Below are 21,649 nucleotides of genomic sequence, written 5' to 3' on the forward strand. Positions count from 1 at the left end.
ACCCACACCACAAACTGTTCAGTTAGAATGCTGGTACCATTGTTTTAATTATGGTTAAAAGTCAATTGGCAGCATATGTGAAAAAAAAAATAGATTTTGGACATTCCCAGATACTTTCTGACTAGGTCACAACACTGAATGAAGCCAAAGGAATTTGTTCTGTTTGATTCAGAGCCACTCAAAGTCATAACACATGTCTCAACCAGATGGCTAAAAGCCTCATCACACAAATGGGTATGTGGCTAGTTATTGCACTCTACTGTACTTTCAGACCTCCTAAACCACAAAAAGCAGAAAGTGGCAGGCTCAGAAAATAACGAATATTCATCCTTGTAATGGCTGCAGGGATTGGTTTCCAAATCAAAACAAGGACAGGCAGCGCATTAGCCAGCAAGCAGATGTTTGGGGGAAAACAACTCAGGTTCAGCTGGCAAATTACTCAACGAAAAAAGTTAAGGGATTTATTGATAAATGTTGATGTTCTGTTCTGGAAAACTTTCATTGTTATCTGTCCACTGAGACTTAAAAGGCTGAATAAGAGTTTTAAGAGGCCACATAAAAAAATGTATTTAAACAAAACAGTCTCACCCGCTGTCTAAATGAGTGCTGTGTCAACTTCCAGACCTCAGTGCTCCTTGCCAATGCTGCCCAGCACCAGGATAATAGGATCATCTATTGGCCTTATAAAACTGCCTACTAATCTGAAGCAGCATCTACACCGACAAGGACAATATTGCGAGCATATGGAAATATTTTTGAAAAGCTTGCATACAGACTTTGTGGGAATATTTTCATGGTACACTCCGTGTTCAGAAAATTGCTTTCCAAAAACTTGTCAGCTCAAAAGAAAAGGTTTCTTCTGCCAACAAACAATAAAATTGTCTTTTAGGAACTAATGCTCCGGCAATTCAATCTTCAGAGTCCATTATTAAATAATTCTGCTATAATATCCACGTGTAAACTGTTTTCAACCAACTATATTTGTTACTTTTAGATAGTAGCTTGGGCAACTGTTTCCCATAAAAAAATTTGGGGTCCACTCCTTCATAAGTTCAGACCCTATCCAAGACCCTAGGACACTGATTGGCACTAGAAATCCTCAATGGAGGAGCCAGTTCCCCAACCAAGAGATAAGGAAAGTGAATCGTATGTTAATGGCATCACTAGAAAGGCCAGCATTTATTATGTTACCCTCCCTGCCCAGCAAAATACTCCCCAGGTTCACAGGCATCTGGGGGTCCAGTATCCACAGCAAGCGCTTAGAACAGTGCTTTGCACTAGTAAGCGCTTAATAAATGCCATAAAAAAGAAGATTTTTTTTTTCCTGTCTCAGGACAGCCAAATGTCTGAAACTGGACAAACCCTTAATGTATCAGGTAACATCACAAATCAGTTGCTTATTTCTCCAGGAACAATTCAAGAGAAGACATAACAAACTAACTAGTTACCTCCAAGTCCGCCAAGAAGAGGAGCCACACCGAAGCCACTGAGAGGTCTAGAAGCACCAGTCCCCCACATCGATATGAATGGGAGACACACAGATGTCACAGCCTCTGAGCCACTTGTCAGACTCTGGAGTAGCAGCAACCCACCTTTCAACACACTGCTTCAAGACCGTATTGGTAGAAACCCTCCCACAGGTGGCCCTGGTTTAAGCCCATATTGGCTGCAACTCTATCACAGGTGGCATTGGTTCTAGGATACAATCATGGCAACTTTCTACAGCTGGTCCTCAGTCTGCAAGCCAGCCCACTTTGATAGCATGCAGCCCTCTTTTAGGGAACATATCACAGAGCCTCTGCCAGGTTGTTTTTTTGCTGTGTTTTGGGTTTTTTTTAATGGTATTTGTTAAGCACCTACGATGTGTGAAGAACTGTTCTAAGTGCTGGGGTAGATACAAGCTAATCAGGTTAGACACAGTCCCTGTCCCCCCTGGGGCTCACAGTCTTAATCCCCATTGTGCAGGTGAGGTAACAGGCACAGAAAAGTTAAGTGGCTCACATTCATTCATTCAATCGTATTTATTGAGCGCTTACTGTGTGCAGAGCACTGTACTGAGCGCTTGGGAAGTCCAAGTTGGCGACATATAGAGACGGTTCCTACCCAACAGCGGGCTCACAGTCTAGAAGGGGGAGACAGGCAACAAAACAAAACATATTAACAAAATTAAATAAGTAGAATAAATATGTACAAGTAAAATAGAGTAATAATAAATAAATAGAGTAATAATAAATAGAGTAATAATATTCCCTGTGGAGTTCATACTCAGAGCTCGCAGATAGTAGCCATTCATACAGTTCATTCAGGAAATAGCCTGGGACATCCAGAGCCCACCTGGGGGCAGGCAAAGTGGGCATTAGCCCAGGGTTGCATTTTGAAGACCCACAGTCCCCCTCCACAAACAGCAGAGCCTTCCTTTCAAGGCTACTCCTCCTGTGTGAGCAGAGGCAAGAGGGCTGGGGAAAAGGCCACCAGGTGAGGTGAAAGACTGCAAACCATAAAGTCATTTTGCCTCTCAACCTGTTCTCCAGTAGGCCTGGGGTAGGAAGGCCAGGCTGTGACCCTCAGTCAATCAATCAATCAATCAATCGTATTTATTGAGCGCTTACTATGTGCAGAGCACTGTACTAAGCGCTTGGGAAGTACAAATTGGCATCACATAGAGACAGTCCCTACCCAACAGTGGGCTCACAGTCTAAAAGGGGGAGACAGAGAACAGAACCGAACATACCAACAAAATAAAATAAGTAGGATAGAAATGTACAAGTAAAATAAATAAATAAATAAATAAATAAATAGAGTAATAAATATGTACAACCATATATACATATATACAGGTGCTGTGGGGAAGGGAAGGAGGTAAGACGGGGGGATGGAGAGGGGGACGAGGGGGAGAGGAAAGAAGGGGCTTCAGTCCTTGGGGAGAGCTACTGAGAAAGCCCTAGAAGCCACAGTCAACAGGGGAAAAGCCCAATTCACCTACAGATTTTCCCCCACCTTAGAGAGCAGAGACTCCAGCTGGGATCTATATTAGTTCTCATCCTGGGGTCTTCCTGAGCCATACTGCCTCTTCCCCCCTGTCAGTATATCCTCCCATTCCTGGATTCAGAAAAGTAGGCTGAAGGGTGTTTAAACAGGGAATGATCTGCAGCTCCGGTAACTCTGCTCCTTTAATCACTTCCTCCCGGGACTGAGCCAGGACAGGATGAATTCCAGAACCATCATCATCAATGGTATTTATTGAGCACTTACTATGAGCGGAGGACTGTACAAAGCTCTTGGTAGTGTACAATGCAACAGAGTGAGTAGACACATACTCTGCCCTCAGTGAGTTTACTGTCTTGAGAACCAACACCTCCCAGGCTTGATCTGGGAGCGGTTGTGGTGAGGGAAGAGGTATCTTTCAAGGAAAAGAACTACTAGAGCAAGAGGTAGCTTTTTTCTTTGAAAAGTTGTGTGCCACTTGATAACTTTAAATCTAGAAGATGACTAAACGTTACTATAACTTTGAAAGAGATGAACATAACTTCAAGTATATGCCCAATCTCTGCATAACCCCTCCAAATTTTTGAACCTTTATTCTCTCCTACATATAATAATTTTCCTATAGGGATAACTCCGTGTATGAAACTGCAGCTGAAATTTTAATTTTTCCCCGTGCATAACAATGTACAGAACTTGTGGAAGAATGAAGTATGTGGGTTTGGTTTTGATCATGGATTATGTTTCCAACACAAATTATTAAATTAACTGTGAAAGAACAATCCTCCTGGAATAAAAGATCTTAAAACTTGGAGAGATGTGTGTGTGTGTGTGTGTGTGTGTGTGTAAATATACACATTTTATATATAAACACAAATATATATTAGTTTGTGATACATTTACCAAACAATAAATAATGCAGACCACATAAAAAATTTTAAAAGGTGTAAAAGACATTACTTGGTAAGAGGTTACCCCATTTGGAGCCTGGGAAAGAGCAGTCAGAGGAGGGGATTAAACTGGCACCTAACCAGCAAATAAATAATTGAACCTCTGATACTAGAAAAGCATAAAGCTGAAATTGGCTTAATTTCAGGTCTTTTACAGCTCTGTTCTGCTCATTATATCAAGAGACTAATATTTGATAGTATCTCATCCAAAGTACTTTATTGCTTCATAACTTCCATGAGTTGGATACTGTATATTTTTATACATACTTTTGTTCTGAGTTAGTTTTTTCCTGTACCAATGCAATAGAGCAAAATCTCTTGCTTCTATTAATGGGGAAGTAAAAATCCCCCAGGAAGTGCGCTACAAATGTCAACAGTCACCCCCATCATCACATTGACTACTTATTATTTGCAGAGCACTGTAGAAAACTCTAGTCTACAAAAAGATATGGGCTAGGAAAAGGTTTTAGAGCTCTATGTTGGAAGCAGTATTGTGTAGTGGGTAAAGCATGGGCCTGAGAGTAAAAAGGTCATGGGTTCTAATCCTGGCTCTGCACCTGTCTGCTGCGTGGCCTTGGGCAAGTCACTTCACTTCTCTGTGCCTCAGTTACCTCATCTGTAAAATAGGGATTAAGATTGTGAGCCCTGTGCAGGACAGGGACTGTGTCCAATGCAGTTTGCCTGTATCCTCCCTAGCATTTAGTACAGTGTCTGGCACATAGTAAGCGCTTAACAAATATTATAATTTAGAGCCGCTTCCCTCTACTCCCACTGAAGAGTTTTTCAGAGCCCAGCCCAGCTCCAATTTCCAGAATTGCTCCAGGGAAGCAATGTGGTCTAGTAGATAAAGCATTGGCTTGGGAGTCAGAAGGACCTGGGTTCTAGTTCTGATTCCACCATTTATCTGCTTTGTGACCTTGGGCAAGTCACTTAACTTCTCTGTGCCTCAGTTACCTCATCTGTAAAATGGGGATTAAGACCGTGAGCCCCACTTGGGACAGAGACCGTGTCCAATCTGATTACCTTTTATCTACTCAAGCACTTAGAACAATGTCTGGCACATAGTAAGCACTTTACCAATGCCATTAAAAAAAAACTTGGACACTTGGATTACATGTGGAAAATTAAGAAACAAGAATATTAGTATGACTCAAAAGCCTAAAAGCTAAAGGTGACTACCCTGCTATAATGCATTTATAAACTAATAACGTAGATCACAGAAAAATACAAAACTGCAGCTCAAATTACATTAAGGAAATCCACCCCTTCCTGCTCCAATCTCACAGCCAAGTTTCAACCAGAAGTTTACAGTTTCATTAGCTCTTCTTAAAGGGGACGAAAATAAAACACTTTTGAGCATCAGGTTATATATCCTTAACATATTTGTCAAAATCAGTGTTGTCTTAGCTGTGCCTACTTAATTCACTTTGTTCAGAGCCTAGCAATGAAACATACTCGAGCATTTAAAAAATGTTTTGAGTGCAGAGCACTGTACTAAGTGCTTGGAAGAGTACAATACAATAGAGTTGATAGACACCCTTCCTGCCTCCAAGGAGTTTAACACCTAGTGAGGCAGAAGAGTAAATTTTATTAATATCTGGATACCAAGCTTGAAATCTTGAAGCCATTTTTGATGTCTCCCCTTCACTTCTCACAGCTACCCTGACACCAAGAACTTGTTCAGCTTTCTCCATGAAAATTATTTCTTAGCCATAACTAAGGTCCTAACTACCTCATACTCAAACCATTGTGTTTGCCTCCTTGTTGACTTCCCTTTCATCACCCTTCATTATATCCTATCATAGCAACAATAATTATCTTCCAGAAGTGTAGTTTTGATCACTTGACTCCATAATCCTGCCACAGCAGCAAACTTTTTCAACTCAAATTATAATTACTGATTATGATGCATGAAGCTGGTCACCTATTGGCACCAGGTAAAATAACAGTGCTCATCTACCCTCACACCTCAGCTCACAGTCTGAGCTCCAGCAATGCTTATCTGCTGACATCCCCTTTACACATCCTACCTTTTCTAACTTCATATTAATTGAATTCCAATCAGCTCATGGGGAATCTCCTTTTCCATCCTGTTTGTCAAACCATATGTCCCTAAGTTCCATGGAGTACATATTTCACTACTTTCACACTTAGGCACTGATTTCATGAGGGCAAAGGGGGCAATTGCCCACAAAGAATTGGTACAGAGGGGGAAGCAATAGTCAAAACGTTGGATAAGCCCTTTCCTAAAAATAGCGCAGAACTTGAGCAGCCCTGTGGGATGTGTACCATTGCCCCAATGACTCCAGAGACACTCAGGTTGGCAGGGCAAGGCAGGTGAGAAGCAGCATGGCATATGGACAGGGCATTCATTCATTCAATCAGATTTATTGAGCACTTATTGTGTGCAGAGCACTGTACTAAGTGCTTGGGAAGTACAAATCGGCAACATATAGAGATGGTCCCTACCCAACAATGGGCTCACAGTCTAGAAGGGGGAAAGGCAATTGAAGATGGCAGTTGCGGTGGGAAGAAGCGGAAGGGGCAAACATTATGATAAGGTGAGGAGGAATGGGGTCGTATACGCAGGTGGAGGGGATGGATTTTGAGACAAAGGGGTTCCACCTCTAAAGAAGCTGAGGGTTTACTGGGTGACCCTGTGGACAGGACTGTAGGGTCAGGGAGCAATGACCCATCTATAGAATTAAGGACCCTGGGTCTTCTCAATCCCACAGTCAAGTCAGACAGAACCAGTTCCCTACACAGACCCTTAGCCCCAGTTGGTGGAACTAGCCACAGTACTGAGACTGACATGCCCCTCTACACACCTTGTCCTCCTCCTGCAGTAATCCCTAATCCCTAGTCCCATGGGCCTGGGACTCAGAAGATCATAAATTCTAATCCTGGCTCCGCCACTTGTCTGGTTGGGCAAGTCACTTCACTTCTCTGGGGCTCAGTTACCTCATCTGTAAAACGGGGATTGAGACCGTGAGTCCCACGGGGGCCAGGGACTGTGTCCAACCCGATTTGCTTGTATCCACCCCAGCTTTTAATACAGTGCCTGGCACATAGTTAAGCACATAAGTGCTTAACAAATACCATAATAATAATAATAATTTCAGAGAGTTTCTCCTTATGGAGCTTGGATTTGGGTGTGGGAGGAACTGCTCAAATACAGTCACAGTGGGGATCATTCATTCATTCATTCAGTCGTATTTATTGAGCACTTACTGTGTGCAGAGCACTGTATTCAGCACTTGGGAAGTACAAGTTGGCAATGTATAAAGACGGTCCCTACCAACAACGGGCTCACAGTCTAGAAGGGGGAGACAGACAACAAAACAAAACATGTGGACAGGTGTCAAGTCACCAGAACAAATAGAATTAAAGCTAGATGCATATCATTAAGAAAATAAATAGAATAGCAAATATGTACAAGTAAAATAATAAATCTGTGCAAACATATATACAGGTGCTGTGGGGAGGGGAAGGAGGTAGGGCGGGGGGATGGGGAGGAGGAGAGGTAAAAGGGGGATCAGAAAGGCAGTAGTAATGGTGCCCTCATCACAATCCCTTCAAGAGCAATCAGTCATATTGATTGAGGGTTTACTGTGGGCAGAACACTCTACTAAGTGTTTGGGAGATTACAATATAACAGGGTTGGTAGATGTGTTAACTGCCCACAATGAGCTGCAGTCTAGAGAGGGAGGCAGACATTAATAGAAATAAATAAGTTACAGATAGGTACATAAGTGCTATGGGTCTGAGGGTGGGGTGAACAAAGGGTGCAAATCCATGTCCAGGGCAACTCAGTAGGGAGTAGAAGAGGAAATAAGGGCTTAGTAGGGAAAGACCTCTTGGAGGAGATGTGCTTTTAATAAGGTTTTGAAGGTGGGGGGACCGATCACCTGTCGGATATGAAAAGGGAAGACGTTCCAGTCCAGAGGCAGGATGCGGGCGAAAGATCAGCAGCAAGGTAGGTGAGATCAAAATACAGTGAATAGGTTGGCATTAAAGGAGCAAAGTGTGTGGGCTGAGCTGTAGTAGGAAAGTAGAAAGGCAAGGTAGGAGGGGGCAAGGTAATTGAGTGCTTTAAAGCTCATAGTAAGGAGTTTCTGTTTGATGTGGAGATAGATGGGCAACAAGTGGAGGTTCTTGAGGGGTGGGGAAACACGAACTGTACTGTTTCATGGAAAAATGATCCAGTCAGTAGAGTTTGTACTGGAGTGGGGAAAGACAGGAGGCAGGGAGGTCAGAGAGGAAGCTGATGTAGTAATCAAGGTGGGATAAAATAAGTGCTTGGATTAATATGGTAGCAGTTTGGATGGAGAGGAAAGGACAGATTTTAAAAATGTTGTGAAGGCTCAACTGATGGGATTTGGTGACAGACTATGTGGGTTGAATAATAATAATAATGATGGCATTTGTTAAGCGCTATGTGCTATGTGCCAAGCATTGTTCTAAATGCTGGAGGTAATCAGGTTGTCCCACATGAGGCTCCCAGTCTTAATCCCCATTTTCCAGATGAGGGAATTGAGGCACAGAGAAGTTAAGTGACTTGCTCTAAGTCACAGCTGACAAGTGGTGGAGACAGAATTAGAACCCATGACCTCTGACTCCCAAGACCGTGCTCTTTCCAAGGTCTAGACCGTAAACTCCTTGTGGGCAAGTAAACTCCTCAGCTTCAAGGGTCCCCATCACTTCACCCTCTCCTACCTCACCTCCCTTGTCTCCTTCTACAGCCCAGCCTGCACCCTCCGCTCCTCTGCCGCTAACCTCCTCACTGTGCTTCGTTCTCGCCTGTCCCACCATCTATCCCTAGCCCACGTCCTCCCCCTGGCCTCCCCCTGCACATCCGCCAAGCTAGCTCTCTTCCTCCCTTCATAGCCCTACTGAGAGCTCACCTCCTCCAGGAGGCCTTCCCAGACTGAGCCCCCTCCTTCCCCCTCTTCCTCCGCACCCCCCAGCCCTACCTCCTTCCCCACCCCTCAGCACCTGTATATATGTTTGTACAGATTTATTATTCTATTTATTTTACTTGTAATTTTTACTATCTATTTTCGTAATGATGTGCTTCTAGCTTTATTTCTATTTATTCTGATGACTTGACACCTGTCCACATGTTTTGTTTTGTTGTCTGTCTCCCCCTTCTAGACTGTGAGCCCATTACTGAGTAGGGACTATCTCTATATGTTGCCAACTTGTACTTCCCAAGCACTTAGTACAGTGCTCTGCACACAGTAAGCACTCAAAAGCAACTGAATGAATGAATGAATAGGCAGGGAAAGTGTCTATCAAATCTGCTGTATTGTATTCTCCCAAGCACTTAGTACAATGCTCTGCACACAGTAAACACTCAATAAATACCATTGATTTATTAATAATAACCTGCCAGCTGGGAGCAAGAAGTAGAGCTGCAATCTAGGTTCCTGCTCAGGTCTCTCTGGACTGAGATAGAGTGGGAAGTAGGGTCAGCTTCATATGGTACTCAGTCATTTCAAGAGGGCATACAACAGGGGCAGTTACTTGACTCCTGAGTCTCCCATAATGGCCACTGCTTGGGACAATCTGGGTGGTCCCCAAACCACAGACCTCATTAGAAAGACCATTACACTTGTGCTGAGTTCCCGCTGCCCACCGCTGCAGCAACTATCTTTAGTTTTATTGTTTCTGTGGATTCTCCGCTTCCCCACCTTCCCCTTATGATTTTCCTCCCCGCCTCCCCTCCAGAATAAAGCTTTTAAAAGACGTGATACTTGTTTGTTTTTCCTTTAAGCACCAGGGAGCTGTGGGATTATGTATTTCCAACACTTCACTCCCTCTTCTCCTACTTCTGTGGGCTCTGGAGGTAGCAGGGATCCACTTGGGACTGGGCCATGAGGTGATCCGGAACGAGTGCCTTGGCTTAGCTCTCCCCACCCTGGGAATGTACAGGGTGGGAACTTGGGGACAGACGAACCCAAGATCACTGCTCTCTGCAGCGACAAAGGCAGCGGAGCAGGCAGAGGTGAAGGGTGGCAAATAAGTGGGTTAAGGCTGACATGGTGACAGGGTGAGATTGGGGTGAAAGGGGAGGGTGGAAAAGCAGGGGCAGCTTTTCCAAGTACAGTGGGAACAACTCCAGCAGCCAGAGCAAATGGAGCCCCCGGGATGAGCTCTATGCCCCTCTACCACTCGCCCCAGCCCCACAAGCAGCCGCAGTCATCAGGGAGAAGCACCCATCGAAGAGCTGTGCTCTGAACTGCCACCACTCACAGAGAGGACACTGTTTTAAAGGTCCAGGAGGGCAGCCCAGAGCCCAGGAGACTCAGGCCAGTGGAAGATCAGAGTGACCCACAGAAATGAGGGCATTGTGGACCCACTGACCCCAGTTCATTGAACAGGTTCCTAGGGCGGAGGGAAAAAAATCAGGGTCTCCAAAGTTTTCTCTGGAGGGGGTGGGAGGGCTATGGCTGCCCACCCTACCCAAAAAGCTAAGGGGGTGAAGCTAATGGCTCTGCCCCTTGGTGCCAACCTCATGAGGGTGATCCCCCATCGCCACCATGGAATCAGTAATGATTCCAAATACGTAGGACGTCTGCCAACCCGATGACTGGATGGCCACTACATTTCATTGGATTGATGATGTCCGTGCAACAGTTGTAATAATTCTTTGATACCTATATGCAAAAATGTAAAGGACCTATTTTTTTAACCTATTCTTAGGACTGGTATTCAAATCAATCAATCGATTTATTGAGCGCTTACTGTGTGCAGAGCACTGTACTAAGGGAACTATTCAAAGAGAAATGTTTCTCATACTGAGAGTTTCTTGCAGGGGAGTTCAAGGGGTGATTTGGAGAACAGAAATGCAGAGCTCTAAATAGTCATTAGATGGGGAGAGTAATGAACAGTAGGCTATATGAACAGGATGAGCCAGTTAGGCTCAGTTTCTGATCTATCTCGTTGAATTCCTTCTTCCTAAACCTCTCGTGAAGCAAGGAAGCAAAACCATGAGACGCAGGACTCTTTGGCATCATTAAGATTGAGGATTGAACAAGTTTGAAAACCTCTGGCATTTCCCTTCTTAATGGGGATCAAATAAAACACTTCTTCATTTTGCTAGGTTCCTTTCCAACCCTAAACTTTGTATATTTGTACCAGCCTGCTACAGTTTGGAACTAGGGCCAAGAAATGAAACTTGATTGGAAAGGAAATGAAGGCTCTCCAATTTCAATAGATGTTAAAGCCTATTTACTAATGAAACTTCCTTCCCCAAGTACTAAAGAAAATCCTAGTCCCACTTTTTTTAAAAAAATATGGTATGCATTAAGTGCTTACTAGGTGTCAGGCACTATTCTAAGCGATGCGAAGGATACATATTAATCAAGCCAAATACAGACCCTTTCCCACATGGGGCTCACAGCCTAGGTAGCAGGTAGAACAGGTATTGAATCCCCATCGTGCAGTTGAGAAAACAGTCACAGAGAAGTTAAGTGACTTGCTCAGGGTCAGGCAAGTGGTGGAGCCAGGAGAGGAAGCCAATTCCGCTAGCTCCCAGGCCCGATCCTGCATAAACAAAATTTCCAAAAGGTAAACTGCTAGCATAGGTGCCCAAAGGGGTAATGGTTCCCTCGACTTTGTGAGCTGAACTTCTAGCCTCACTCAATCCAGGTCTCCAACAAGATTTGAGAGTTCCCACACTGAGCTGAAAAGATCCAAAATGGGGGCTCTGTGGCTCGCTCACTGTTTGAACTCTGTTCCCTCCCAGCCCCCATTCCTTCTAAAATCCCTGCCTCTTTCATGCTCCCTCAAACTAAAAATAAAGGTGGGACCCATGCCTACCAGTGTGACTGGAAGAGATTGAAAATTAAGAATAACAAACATTCTTAACTACACATTTTAGGGAAAAGTATGAGAGTTTTATCTGATTTTTCAAAACATTAAGTAAAACACTTTGTGAATATCCTTGGAGAAAATAAAGCTTATTCTTGCCTCAAGAACAAATCATGATCCTCTACAGAAATAAGCATTACGGAAAAATATAACGTTATTTTTTAAGGGATGTTCTGTGCTTTTACAAGCATTTCTCACTGCAATTTTTAAAATATTACAGTGCACACTAGTTATTGAAATTATAAGAAAAGGTTTTGTTAAATTATTTAGCATGTCAATGTTCATTAACTTTATAGAATGCACATGGTAATTTCACTGTGTATACTTATATATATGGTGAGTGTACAAACATGACCATCAACTGTGGTTTGTTAAAAAAAAAAAAAAAAAGACCTGTATTTACTACAAAAATACTTCTTCATTCTGTGGTTTCAACAGGAAGCCAAACATATCTCATTGAAAAAAATAACTATGTTTTCATTTAAGAAAATAATTTGCTGAATAAAACCCAACATTGGAAACGTACAGAAAAGGTCAGTGTGGTTTAAAATAGCCAATAGATCAGTTCTCATATTCAAAACTACTCCCTGCATTATATATCCGATTGCAATTAGCAACTTTTGTAATTAACATAACATATTCAAAGAATCTGTTATGCAATTTGTCTTGACTGAGTTAAAAAGTCATCAACCAATAAAGAGTTGCCACAGCCATCATTTATATGAAATTGATTGTAAAAGCTTTACAGTTGTAATGCCAGATGATGCGACAGAAACATTAATTATTAGTTTACCAACATTTCCCCAACACCCGGGAACAAAGCATCCATTTTCTCCAATTAGAGCAACTAAATCATTTTTGCCTTGACCCGTTACAAACAATAAACAAAATTATGTTTTATTTTAGATCTTTGATATTTTTCTTCAAACGTTGCAGTTGACAATTGGGAAGATTAAGTGTTTGAAGGGAACCATTAGCAGTTTACAAGGTGCTGGCAGGTTTCATTTGAATGGGGATGAAAATTTTTGGAATGCCTCTTTGCCTTTCTATTCCTCTCAAGCTCAGTGCCTTCCCAAATACTCTCCCTGAACAATCCTCTTCCCCTCTGTTTAATCATTACTGGGGCAGTTATTAGGTGTTAAGCACTCTTCTAAGCACTGGGGAAGATATACAATAATCAGGTGGGGCTCACAGTCTAAGTAGGAGAGAGAATAGGTATTGAATCCCCATTTTGCAGATGAAGGAACTGAGGTACAGAGAAGTTAAGTGACTAGACTGTGAGCTCGTTAAGAGTAGGGAATGTGTCTGCTAATTCTGTTGCATTTTAATAATGATGGTATGTGCTAATCGCTTACTATGTACCGAGCACTATTCAAAGCGCTAGGGTAGATACAGGTAATCAGGTTGGACACAGCCCCTGTTTTACATGGAGCTCAGTCTTAATCCCCATTTTACAGTTGAGTTAACTGAAGCACAGTGAAGTAACTTGTCCAAGGTCACACAGCAGATATGTGGCAGAACTGGGATTAGAACCCAGGTCCTTCTTATTCCCAAGCCCATGCACTCCTGATATTTACACATCAAACCGCAGGAAGCAGAGCAATATTCTGCATTTTGGAGGCCACCACAAAGAGTTTTCTGGGCTCAGAGGGTTTAATTCATGCAACCCTAAGTATCATTCAAGTGATTGTAGCATTGGGTTCTGTTGGGCTTGCTTGGCTTGTGTGCATATTCACTTGTTCTGGAAGATTTCATATACCAGACTGTGCTGGCTACCTTGGGTGGCTTAGTTATATCAGTTCTGTTTGCACTCTTACTTGAGTTGGAGGTATGTTCATTCATTCATTCAACTGTATTTATTGAGCGCTTACTGTGTGCAGAGCACTGCACTAAGCACTTAGGAGAGTACAATACAACCATAAACAGACACATTCCCTGCCCGCAGTGAGGAGTCATTTCTTACTTCAGTGAAGTCTTAATTCTCCAGGATGATGGAGAAAGGAATAAACAAGTTCTCCAGATCTTTCAAAAGCCTAATTCCATTTCTACCTCTTCCAACCTTTTAAAGTAAAAAGGTACTGAACTGACTGATGTGAATTTTCTCTTTTCTTGCCCACTTCCTTGCCTCTGGTGGAGAGTCTAATGATCTGTGAAATGGGCAAAAGGGGACAGAAGAAGCTAAGCACCTAGGCAAGCCACCTAGGTATTGAAAAACCAGCCCCTGACATAAAAAAACTGATTTCTGGGGTCTGCTTTCCCTTTGGCTGCATGTGCTCAGGCCCAAGGGTCCTTTGCCCTGACCTGTAACTCACTCTCTGCCTTGACATCTTCAATTTACCTATGATGAGAAGCTTCAAACAGAGAAGGGCTTGCACTGTTCATCCAAACGTATTTATTGAGTGCTTACTAGGGGCAGAGCACTATACTAAGCAATTGGGAGAGTACAAAATAGCAGTAAACAGACACATTTCCTGCCCACAAGTGCTTACAGTCTAGAGGTTTGATCTGAGTCCTTGTCTGGGTGTTCCTATGGGTTCTGGTTCAGTTCATTTGGAGGAACGTATATGCGGGCAGGTGAGAAGCACATATTTAACTGGGGGGGAATAGAAAGCAATAATTGTGGTATTTTTAAGCACTTACCATGTGTCAAGAGCAGGGTAGACAGTTAAATCAGACATTGTCCTTTTCCCACAGAGGGCTCCCAGTCTAATATCCAGTTTCCCAATCACCTGTGACAGACATGGTGATTAGCAGCTGAAAAACAGGTGCTGTTCAGAGTTGTGTGTTTCCATGGTGCCTGTGATCAGGTAAAGATGCTTTATGAATCTGAAAAATACATGAATGAGTAACCAAGTTAAACCAAAGATCAATAATGAGTGGTGTCTGTTCATCTCTGTCTATCTCTGTGTCAACTCCTTCTTCTCCAAGAAGGAGAATCTTCCTCTATCCTTTCCTTTTCCCTCTTTTTTCTCCCCTTCACTTTCCCAGCATACACTGTGACCAATGGCCCATGTAAAAATTGCTCAGTTTTCTGAAAGTCCCAAGGATTCATCACTTATGAATAGTTATGCAAAGAAGCCTTACAAGGGAAATCACAGGGGACAAAAACAGGATAACCACTCATCTTAATTCAATCAGGAAAGTCCTGAGATTTGGGATCTTCTGGCTGCCTCACACAGTTGTTTTTAAGTATCAGCAAAAATCCTGTCCTACAAGAACAGGAGTGGAAGACTAATTATTTTTTTAACTCTAGGCCTTATATGCATCATAAAGTGTACCAAGGGTCCTCCCTATTCTCCTGTTAGTGTTAGACTTGAATTTGGGAAAGTGCTAACTTTACTCCCATTACCAGAAACCTCTGTACTCATAATTTCTTAGAGAGATAATTGATACCACAACATCAATACATCACAATATCCAATAAGTTCTGGAATGGAGCACAGTGAATTTTGTATCTTTTAAAAAAGTGTTCATGATCACGCTAGGTAGGGATAACTAACAAAGTCCAGATAGCAGCAATCTGGTGCTCATCACAAGGAAGAGGTTAATAATCTCTGGTTTTAAACATATTCACAAGCTATCTATAAAATACCTCCTAAGATTTACACTGCTGTTTATATAGGTGACATATATACTGTAAGCTCATCACGGGCAGGGAATATATCTATCAACTCTGTTTTACTGTACTCCCCCAAGTGCTTAGTACAGTGCTCTGCACATAATAGGCATTCAAATACCACTGATTGTTATACGTAATATATATATACATATATGTGCACATATACATAAACACATACTGTTCTGCAAACCAATGTTTGATTCTTAAAACTTTAAGTATTATTTAAAACCAGAGATCATGAACCAACGCTTTCACTTTATCAAGTACATTCTATTTTTAGAAGATTCATACTGTTCTTTTTCTTATAACACTACGTACACACACCACACAGTATCTAATTTTAAAAGGATGAATGCTTGCCATTTCACTAATTTACTTCAAAACTGAGATAATGTGAGTTTTTAAAAGCTACTTCTCTGTACTGAGTGTGCTTTTGACAATGGTTAACATTTTCTTTTTGCTTACATTCAAAGGCTGTTACAGACATTTCAATTTGCAAAATGCAAATATTTCCATTTCAGCATGCAATTTCTTACTTTAATAAATGAAAAATTGGGGCTCTTAATGGACAAAAATTAGGTTCAGTAGACAATGATGAACAGTGGGTAGCAAGATCAGGTCATAAATTAAATTAGATTATGTAGAGTATTGCCTGGATTCTGCTACATTAGCCAAACTGGCAGAGAGACTATTTGATTAAATCCTGTGACTAGCTAGATGAGCTCAGTTGAGGGCAGAATCTGGCTTAATATACATAAAATATGACTAATCTAGCAAGAACGAAACAGTAGTAATGGCTCCTCCCTTTCATCTTTTTCCTGCATCTGTGTTAAAAAAAAAACAACACTGCTGATGAAGCCATTTCAAAAATGTGCAGGGTGTGGCTAAAAAAAAAATTCTTCCATAATTTACGTAGGTATAGCTAGCTGTGAACCTCCCAAAGTAGGCCTCTGGCCTGTATCTCTCTCCCGCTTCATATCTGACATATGGTCCCTCTCTCCACCTTCAAAGCCTTACTAAAATCACATCTCCTCCAAGAGGCCTTCCCTGACTAAGCCCTCGTTTTCCTCTTCTCCCCCTGGCTTGCCCTTGTACTTGGATCTGCATTCTTCATTCAGTTCACAGAACCAATATACATACCTGTCATTTATTTATTCATTTTAATGTCTGTCTCCCCCCTTATTGTGTACAGGGAACACGTCTACCAACTTTTTTAATGGTACTTGTTCTTGTACTTTTATGTGACAAACACTATATTAAGCACTGGGTTATTTACAAGCTAACACATCTAAAACAGAACTGATTTCTGACTTTCCCGTCACTGTAAAACACATCACCTTCCTTCCTGTCTCACAAGCCCATAACCTTGGCGTTGACTCTGCTCTCTCATTCAACCCACATATTCAATCCATCGCTAAATCCTGTTAGTTCAACTTTCACAACATTGCTAAAATCCGACCTTTCCCGTCTCTGCCCACATCAGTCCATACTTCATTCTGCTGCCCGGATTATTTTTCTACAAAAGTCTTCCGGCCACGATTCCCCACTCCTCAAAAACCTCCAGTGGTTGTCCATCCATCTCTGTAACAAACACAACTCCTTACCATCGGCTTTAAAGCACTCAATCACCTTGCCCCCTCCTACCTCTCTTCACTACTCTCCCACTACAACTCAACTCGCACACTACGTTCCTTTAATGCTAACCTTCTCTCTGTACCTTGATCTCGTCCATCTTGCCGCTGACCTCGTGCCCACATCCTGCTCTTGCCTGGAATGACCTCCCTCTTCATATCTAAAAGGCAATTACTTTCCCCACTTCAAAGCCTTATTGAAGGCACATCTCTTTCAAGAGGCCTTCCCTGACTAAGCCCTCTTTTTCTTTTCTCCTACTCCCTTCTGTGCCATCATGACTTGCTCCCTCTATTCATCCACCCTCCTTGCCCCACAGCACTATATACGTATCTGTAATTTTATTTATTTATATTAATGACTGTCTCCCCCCTAGAATGAAATCTTATTGTGGGCAGGGAACATGCCAGTTATATTATAGTCTCCCAAAAGCTTAGTACAGTTTTCTGCATACATAAGCTAACAAATGCAATTGACTGACTGACCAATCAGGTCGGACAGAGTCCACGTCCCACATGGTGCTCACAATCTTCATCCCCATTTTCCAGAAGAGGAAATTGAGATACAGAGAAGTTCATTGACTTGCCCAAGATCAAACAGCTGAATAAGTGACGGAGCTGGGGCTAGAACCCAGGTCCTCCTGCCCCGCCAGGCTCGTGCTCTATCCAGTAGGCCATGCTCCTTCTCTTTTATGGCTGGTGTCCTTTGCTATTTCCCTTTCCAGGCTGTGGACCTTTAGGAGTGCCCCTGAAGTTCCCTCATCAGTTCAGTGAGATAGGGGAGGTGACAGAGAGAACAGAAAAACCCCAAATGCTTTTTTGCCAGTCACATAGATTTTTCTGATGTGGGCTCTGAGGAAGGACCTAATGTTATTTGGTTTCCAAAGTATGCTTTCACTTCAGTAGATTAAAGGCTGCTAACGTGAGCTTGATGCCTAAAGATAGACTTGCCCTAAGCAGGTATGGGGCAGAAAGGTAGTTTTCCGTTGGAAAATTACTTTACAAAACGCCTGGCATTTTACTCATGGTGCTTGTTAATAATAATAATGATGGTATTTGTTAAGTGCTTACTATGTGCCAAGCACTGTTCTAAGCGCTGGGGTAGATACAAGGTAATAATAATAATAATGGCATTTATTAAGCACTTACTATGTGCAAAGCACTGTTCTAAGCACTGGGGGAGATACAAGGCGATCAGGCTGTCCCACAGGGGGCTCACAGTCTTAATCCCCATTTTACAGATGAGGGAACTGAGGCACAGAGAAGTTAAGTGAATTGTCCAAAGTCACACAGCTGACAAGTGGCGGAGTCGGGATTTGAACCCATGATCTCTGACTCCAAAGCCCAGGCTCTTTCCACTGAGCCAGTAATCAGCTTGTCCCACATGGGACTCACAGTCTTAATCCCCATTTTACAGATGAGGTAACAGGCACAGAGAAGTGACTTGCCCAAGGTCACACAGCAGACAAGTGGCAGAGCCAGGATTAGAACCCACATCCGCCGACTCCCAGGCCCAAGATCTTTCCACTAAGTCATGCTGCTTCTCCACCTGCTCTTCCTATCTGCACTTTCCCATTTCAATTCACAGTACTATTGCTGCACCAATATTTTAACTCCCTATACACTGTTGGACCATGAACAGGTTAAGTAGCAGCATTTAGTGACAACATTTAGCTCTGAATTTCCAATAAAAATATTAGTGATCTGTAGAGTATGTAGATATGTAAGCTCCTTTTGGGCAAGGAGCCTTCCAACTCTGTTATATTATACTACCCCAGGTGCTTAGTACAGTCCTCTGCACAGAAAGCACTCAAATACAATTGATTGATTAAGACGGCATCTTAGGGACCGAAGGTTAGGATGGCTCCTTGTCTAGTTTTATACTGGGCACTCTGGACAGGGGACAGACCCGTTGAAGACCACTCAACTACGGCACCAGGCACCTTTATATTTATTTGGTTTTCTATTTTAAAGCATTCAGGTTCCCTCCAAGTTCCCCATCTCTGAAGTGGTTCTCTTTTTCAACGTAGCACAAAGGATTTGAGTCTTGCCCAGAGCCTCTGGGCATGAACAAACTCCACATACTTTCACAAAATGGTATACATAATGTCATCATATTACACTGCATGCTCGGCCTAACGAAAGTGACTTCTGTCCATCTCACTGTCCAGGGTTTTGGAGTGTCGTCAAAGGTGCTGCTACATCTTTAATAATCAGGAAATCAACATGGTGTTGCCCCTACTTATATCTTTAGTTTAGGGGTAAGGTCCCTGGGAGGGCCACGGACAGAAACAACATGGCCTAGTGGATAGAGTGCAGGACTGGGAGTAGGAAGGATCTGAGTTCTAATGTCAGCTCTGCCGCTTGTCTGCAGTATGACCTTGGGCAAGTCCCTTACCTTCTCAGTGTCTCAGTTACCTCATCTGTAAAATGGAGATTAAGACTGAGCCCCACATGGGACATGGACTGTGTCCAAACTGATTAGTTTATTCCAGCACTTAGTACAGTGCCTGGCATATAGTAAGCACATAATCACACACACAGTGACCCCCCAAAAGAACATGAGCTAGGCCTTGAGGCAGTGGACATTTGCATGAATTCCAACTAATTTTTCAGTAGCCTCTTCAGGCCCATGGATAAAAAGACAATTTTGAAAATGGGAGAAGGGCTCAGTTGCCCGGGGCGGCCACTTTTTGGAATCTGTCTTTTATGAATTCTACCCCATGAACAGTAGTGTTCCCTGCCCCAGGGTGGCTGTTATTTGACATTCCAGGGCAAAACTGATATTCTGCAGTCCCTCACTGGAGCAAAGGCAGATATAAAAAGCAGAACTGCTTTATACTCCCAAGTTCTGCTCTAGCATAGAGACCTAAATAAAGTTCCCACTTCCACAGGCCACCCATGTATACCCACAAAAATAAAAAATCTACTTACCAGGCATAACCTTTATTTTTGTTACAGATATCCACATATTTAGATATCCAGGTGGCCCAGTTATACCAAGGGTATTGCAGATTTATACTGTCAGGGCAGCAACCTGCCCATTCCTTCTTCAGAACGTGGTAGCCACCCTGTTTTGCCATCTTTTCCTTAGAGCAGAATGGGGTGAGCCAGAGGAATTAGGTTTGGGAAAGAGGTGGGATGGCTTTGGGAGATGCCACAGGAATCCCAGCCACAACTTACCCTGGGCAACCTGACAGCAAATGTGGGAACTATACAAACATTCATTCAACACAGCAGACCTTTCCTGCATCCTCTAATTATCCAACCTGACCTGTCACTAATTTGACCTGCATAGACCAGCACCTGAATCCTAAGACTAATTATCCAACAGGACCCTCTAATTACCCATATTCTATACTGTAAGCTCATTACGGGCAGCAAATATGTCTGCTAATTCTGTTATATTATACTCTACCAAGAGCTTAGTATGGTTCTCTGCACATAGTAAGCACTCAATAAATACCACTGATTAATTGTACCTGCAGTCCTAACACTAATGATTTCTAGACTATGGTTTCCCCCTCTTGACTGTAGACTCACTGTTGGAGGGAACATGTCTACAACTATTTTATTGTACTCTCCCAAGCACTTAATACAGTACGCTGCACATAGTAAGCACTCATTAAATACTATTAATTGATTGCACCTGCAGTCCTAACACTAATGATTTCTAGACTATGGTCTCCCCCTCTAGACTGTAAACTCATTGTGGAAGGGAACATGTCTACTAACTAGGTTATATTGGATTTTCCCAAATGCAGAGGACAGTGATTTGCACACCGTAAGCACTCAAAAATTACAATTGATTGATTGATTTCACCTGTCCCATAATCCTGCTGTGCACACGTGTGGGACAAGGCAAACTACCGGTGGGTAGGCCTCTGCTCTTTTAATCTTTCCTCTTCCCCAACTTCCCAGCAAAATACCAGCTTGTGCCAACCCTAGACAGATGAACGTAGATGTGAGAGCTATGTTTGGCCTTCAGGTTTATTCTAGTTAACTTTCAGGGCCAAAGTTACGCCCCGCTCATTTTCTCAAAATTGGCAGCCTCCGTGTTTCATAGGAACAAGCTGTTGCTTCCAGCTGAGCTTCTTTTTTGGCCTTCAGAAAAAAAACACCACCTTTTTCTACAATTTCCCCTTCCCTATCATCCCCCCTTTCACACTCTCCAGATGCTCATTCAAGTTCATCTAAAGAATATCTGAGTCTGGGCAGGCAGATGGATGAATGTGGACTTGACATCACCTCATCCCCCCATTTTCCACAGCTGATTGAGGCGCTCAATCGTCCCGCAGAACTACTTCGGCCAGGGGAACGGCATTAAAACCCTTCTGTTTGTGTAAATGGAGTGTTTCTGCCTGGCGCCTCAAAGATGAGAGTGAAAGCGAAAGATGCTTTTAGGAGTTTGTAATCAGTAACCTGAATTCGTGATTAAATTCGTGATTAACTCATGATTCATTCATGATTACAGTATCGTTTTCTACTAGCGGGTGTTCAAATCCCGCTCCACCAATTAGCTGTGTGACTTTGGGCAAGTCACTTAACTTCTCTGTGCCTGTTACCTCATCAATCGTATTTATTGAGCACTTACT

Source organism: Tachyglossus aculeatus, chromosome 21 (genome assembly GCF_015852505.1).
Source record: "Tachyglossus aculeatus isolate mTacAcu1 chromosome 21, mTacAcu1.pri, whole genome shotgun sequence".
NCBI classification, from domain to species: Eukaryota; Metazoa; Chordata; class Mammalia; order Monotremata; family Tachyglossidae; genus Tachyglossus; species Tachyglossus aculeatus.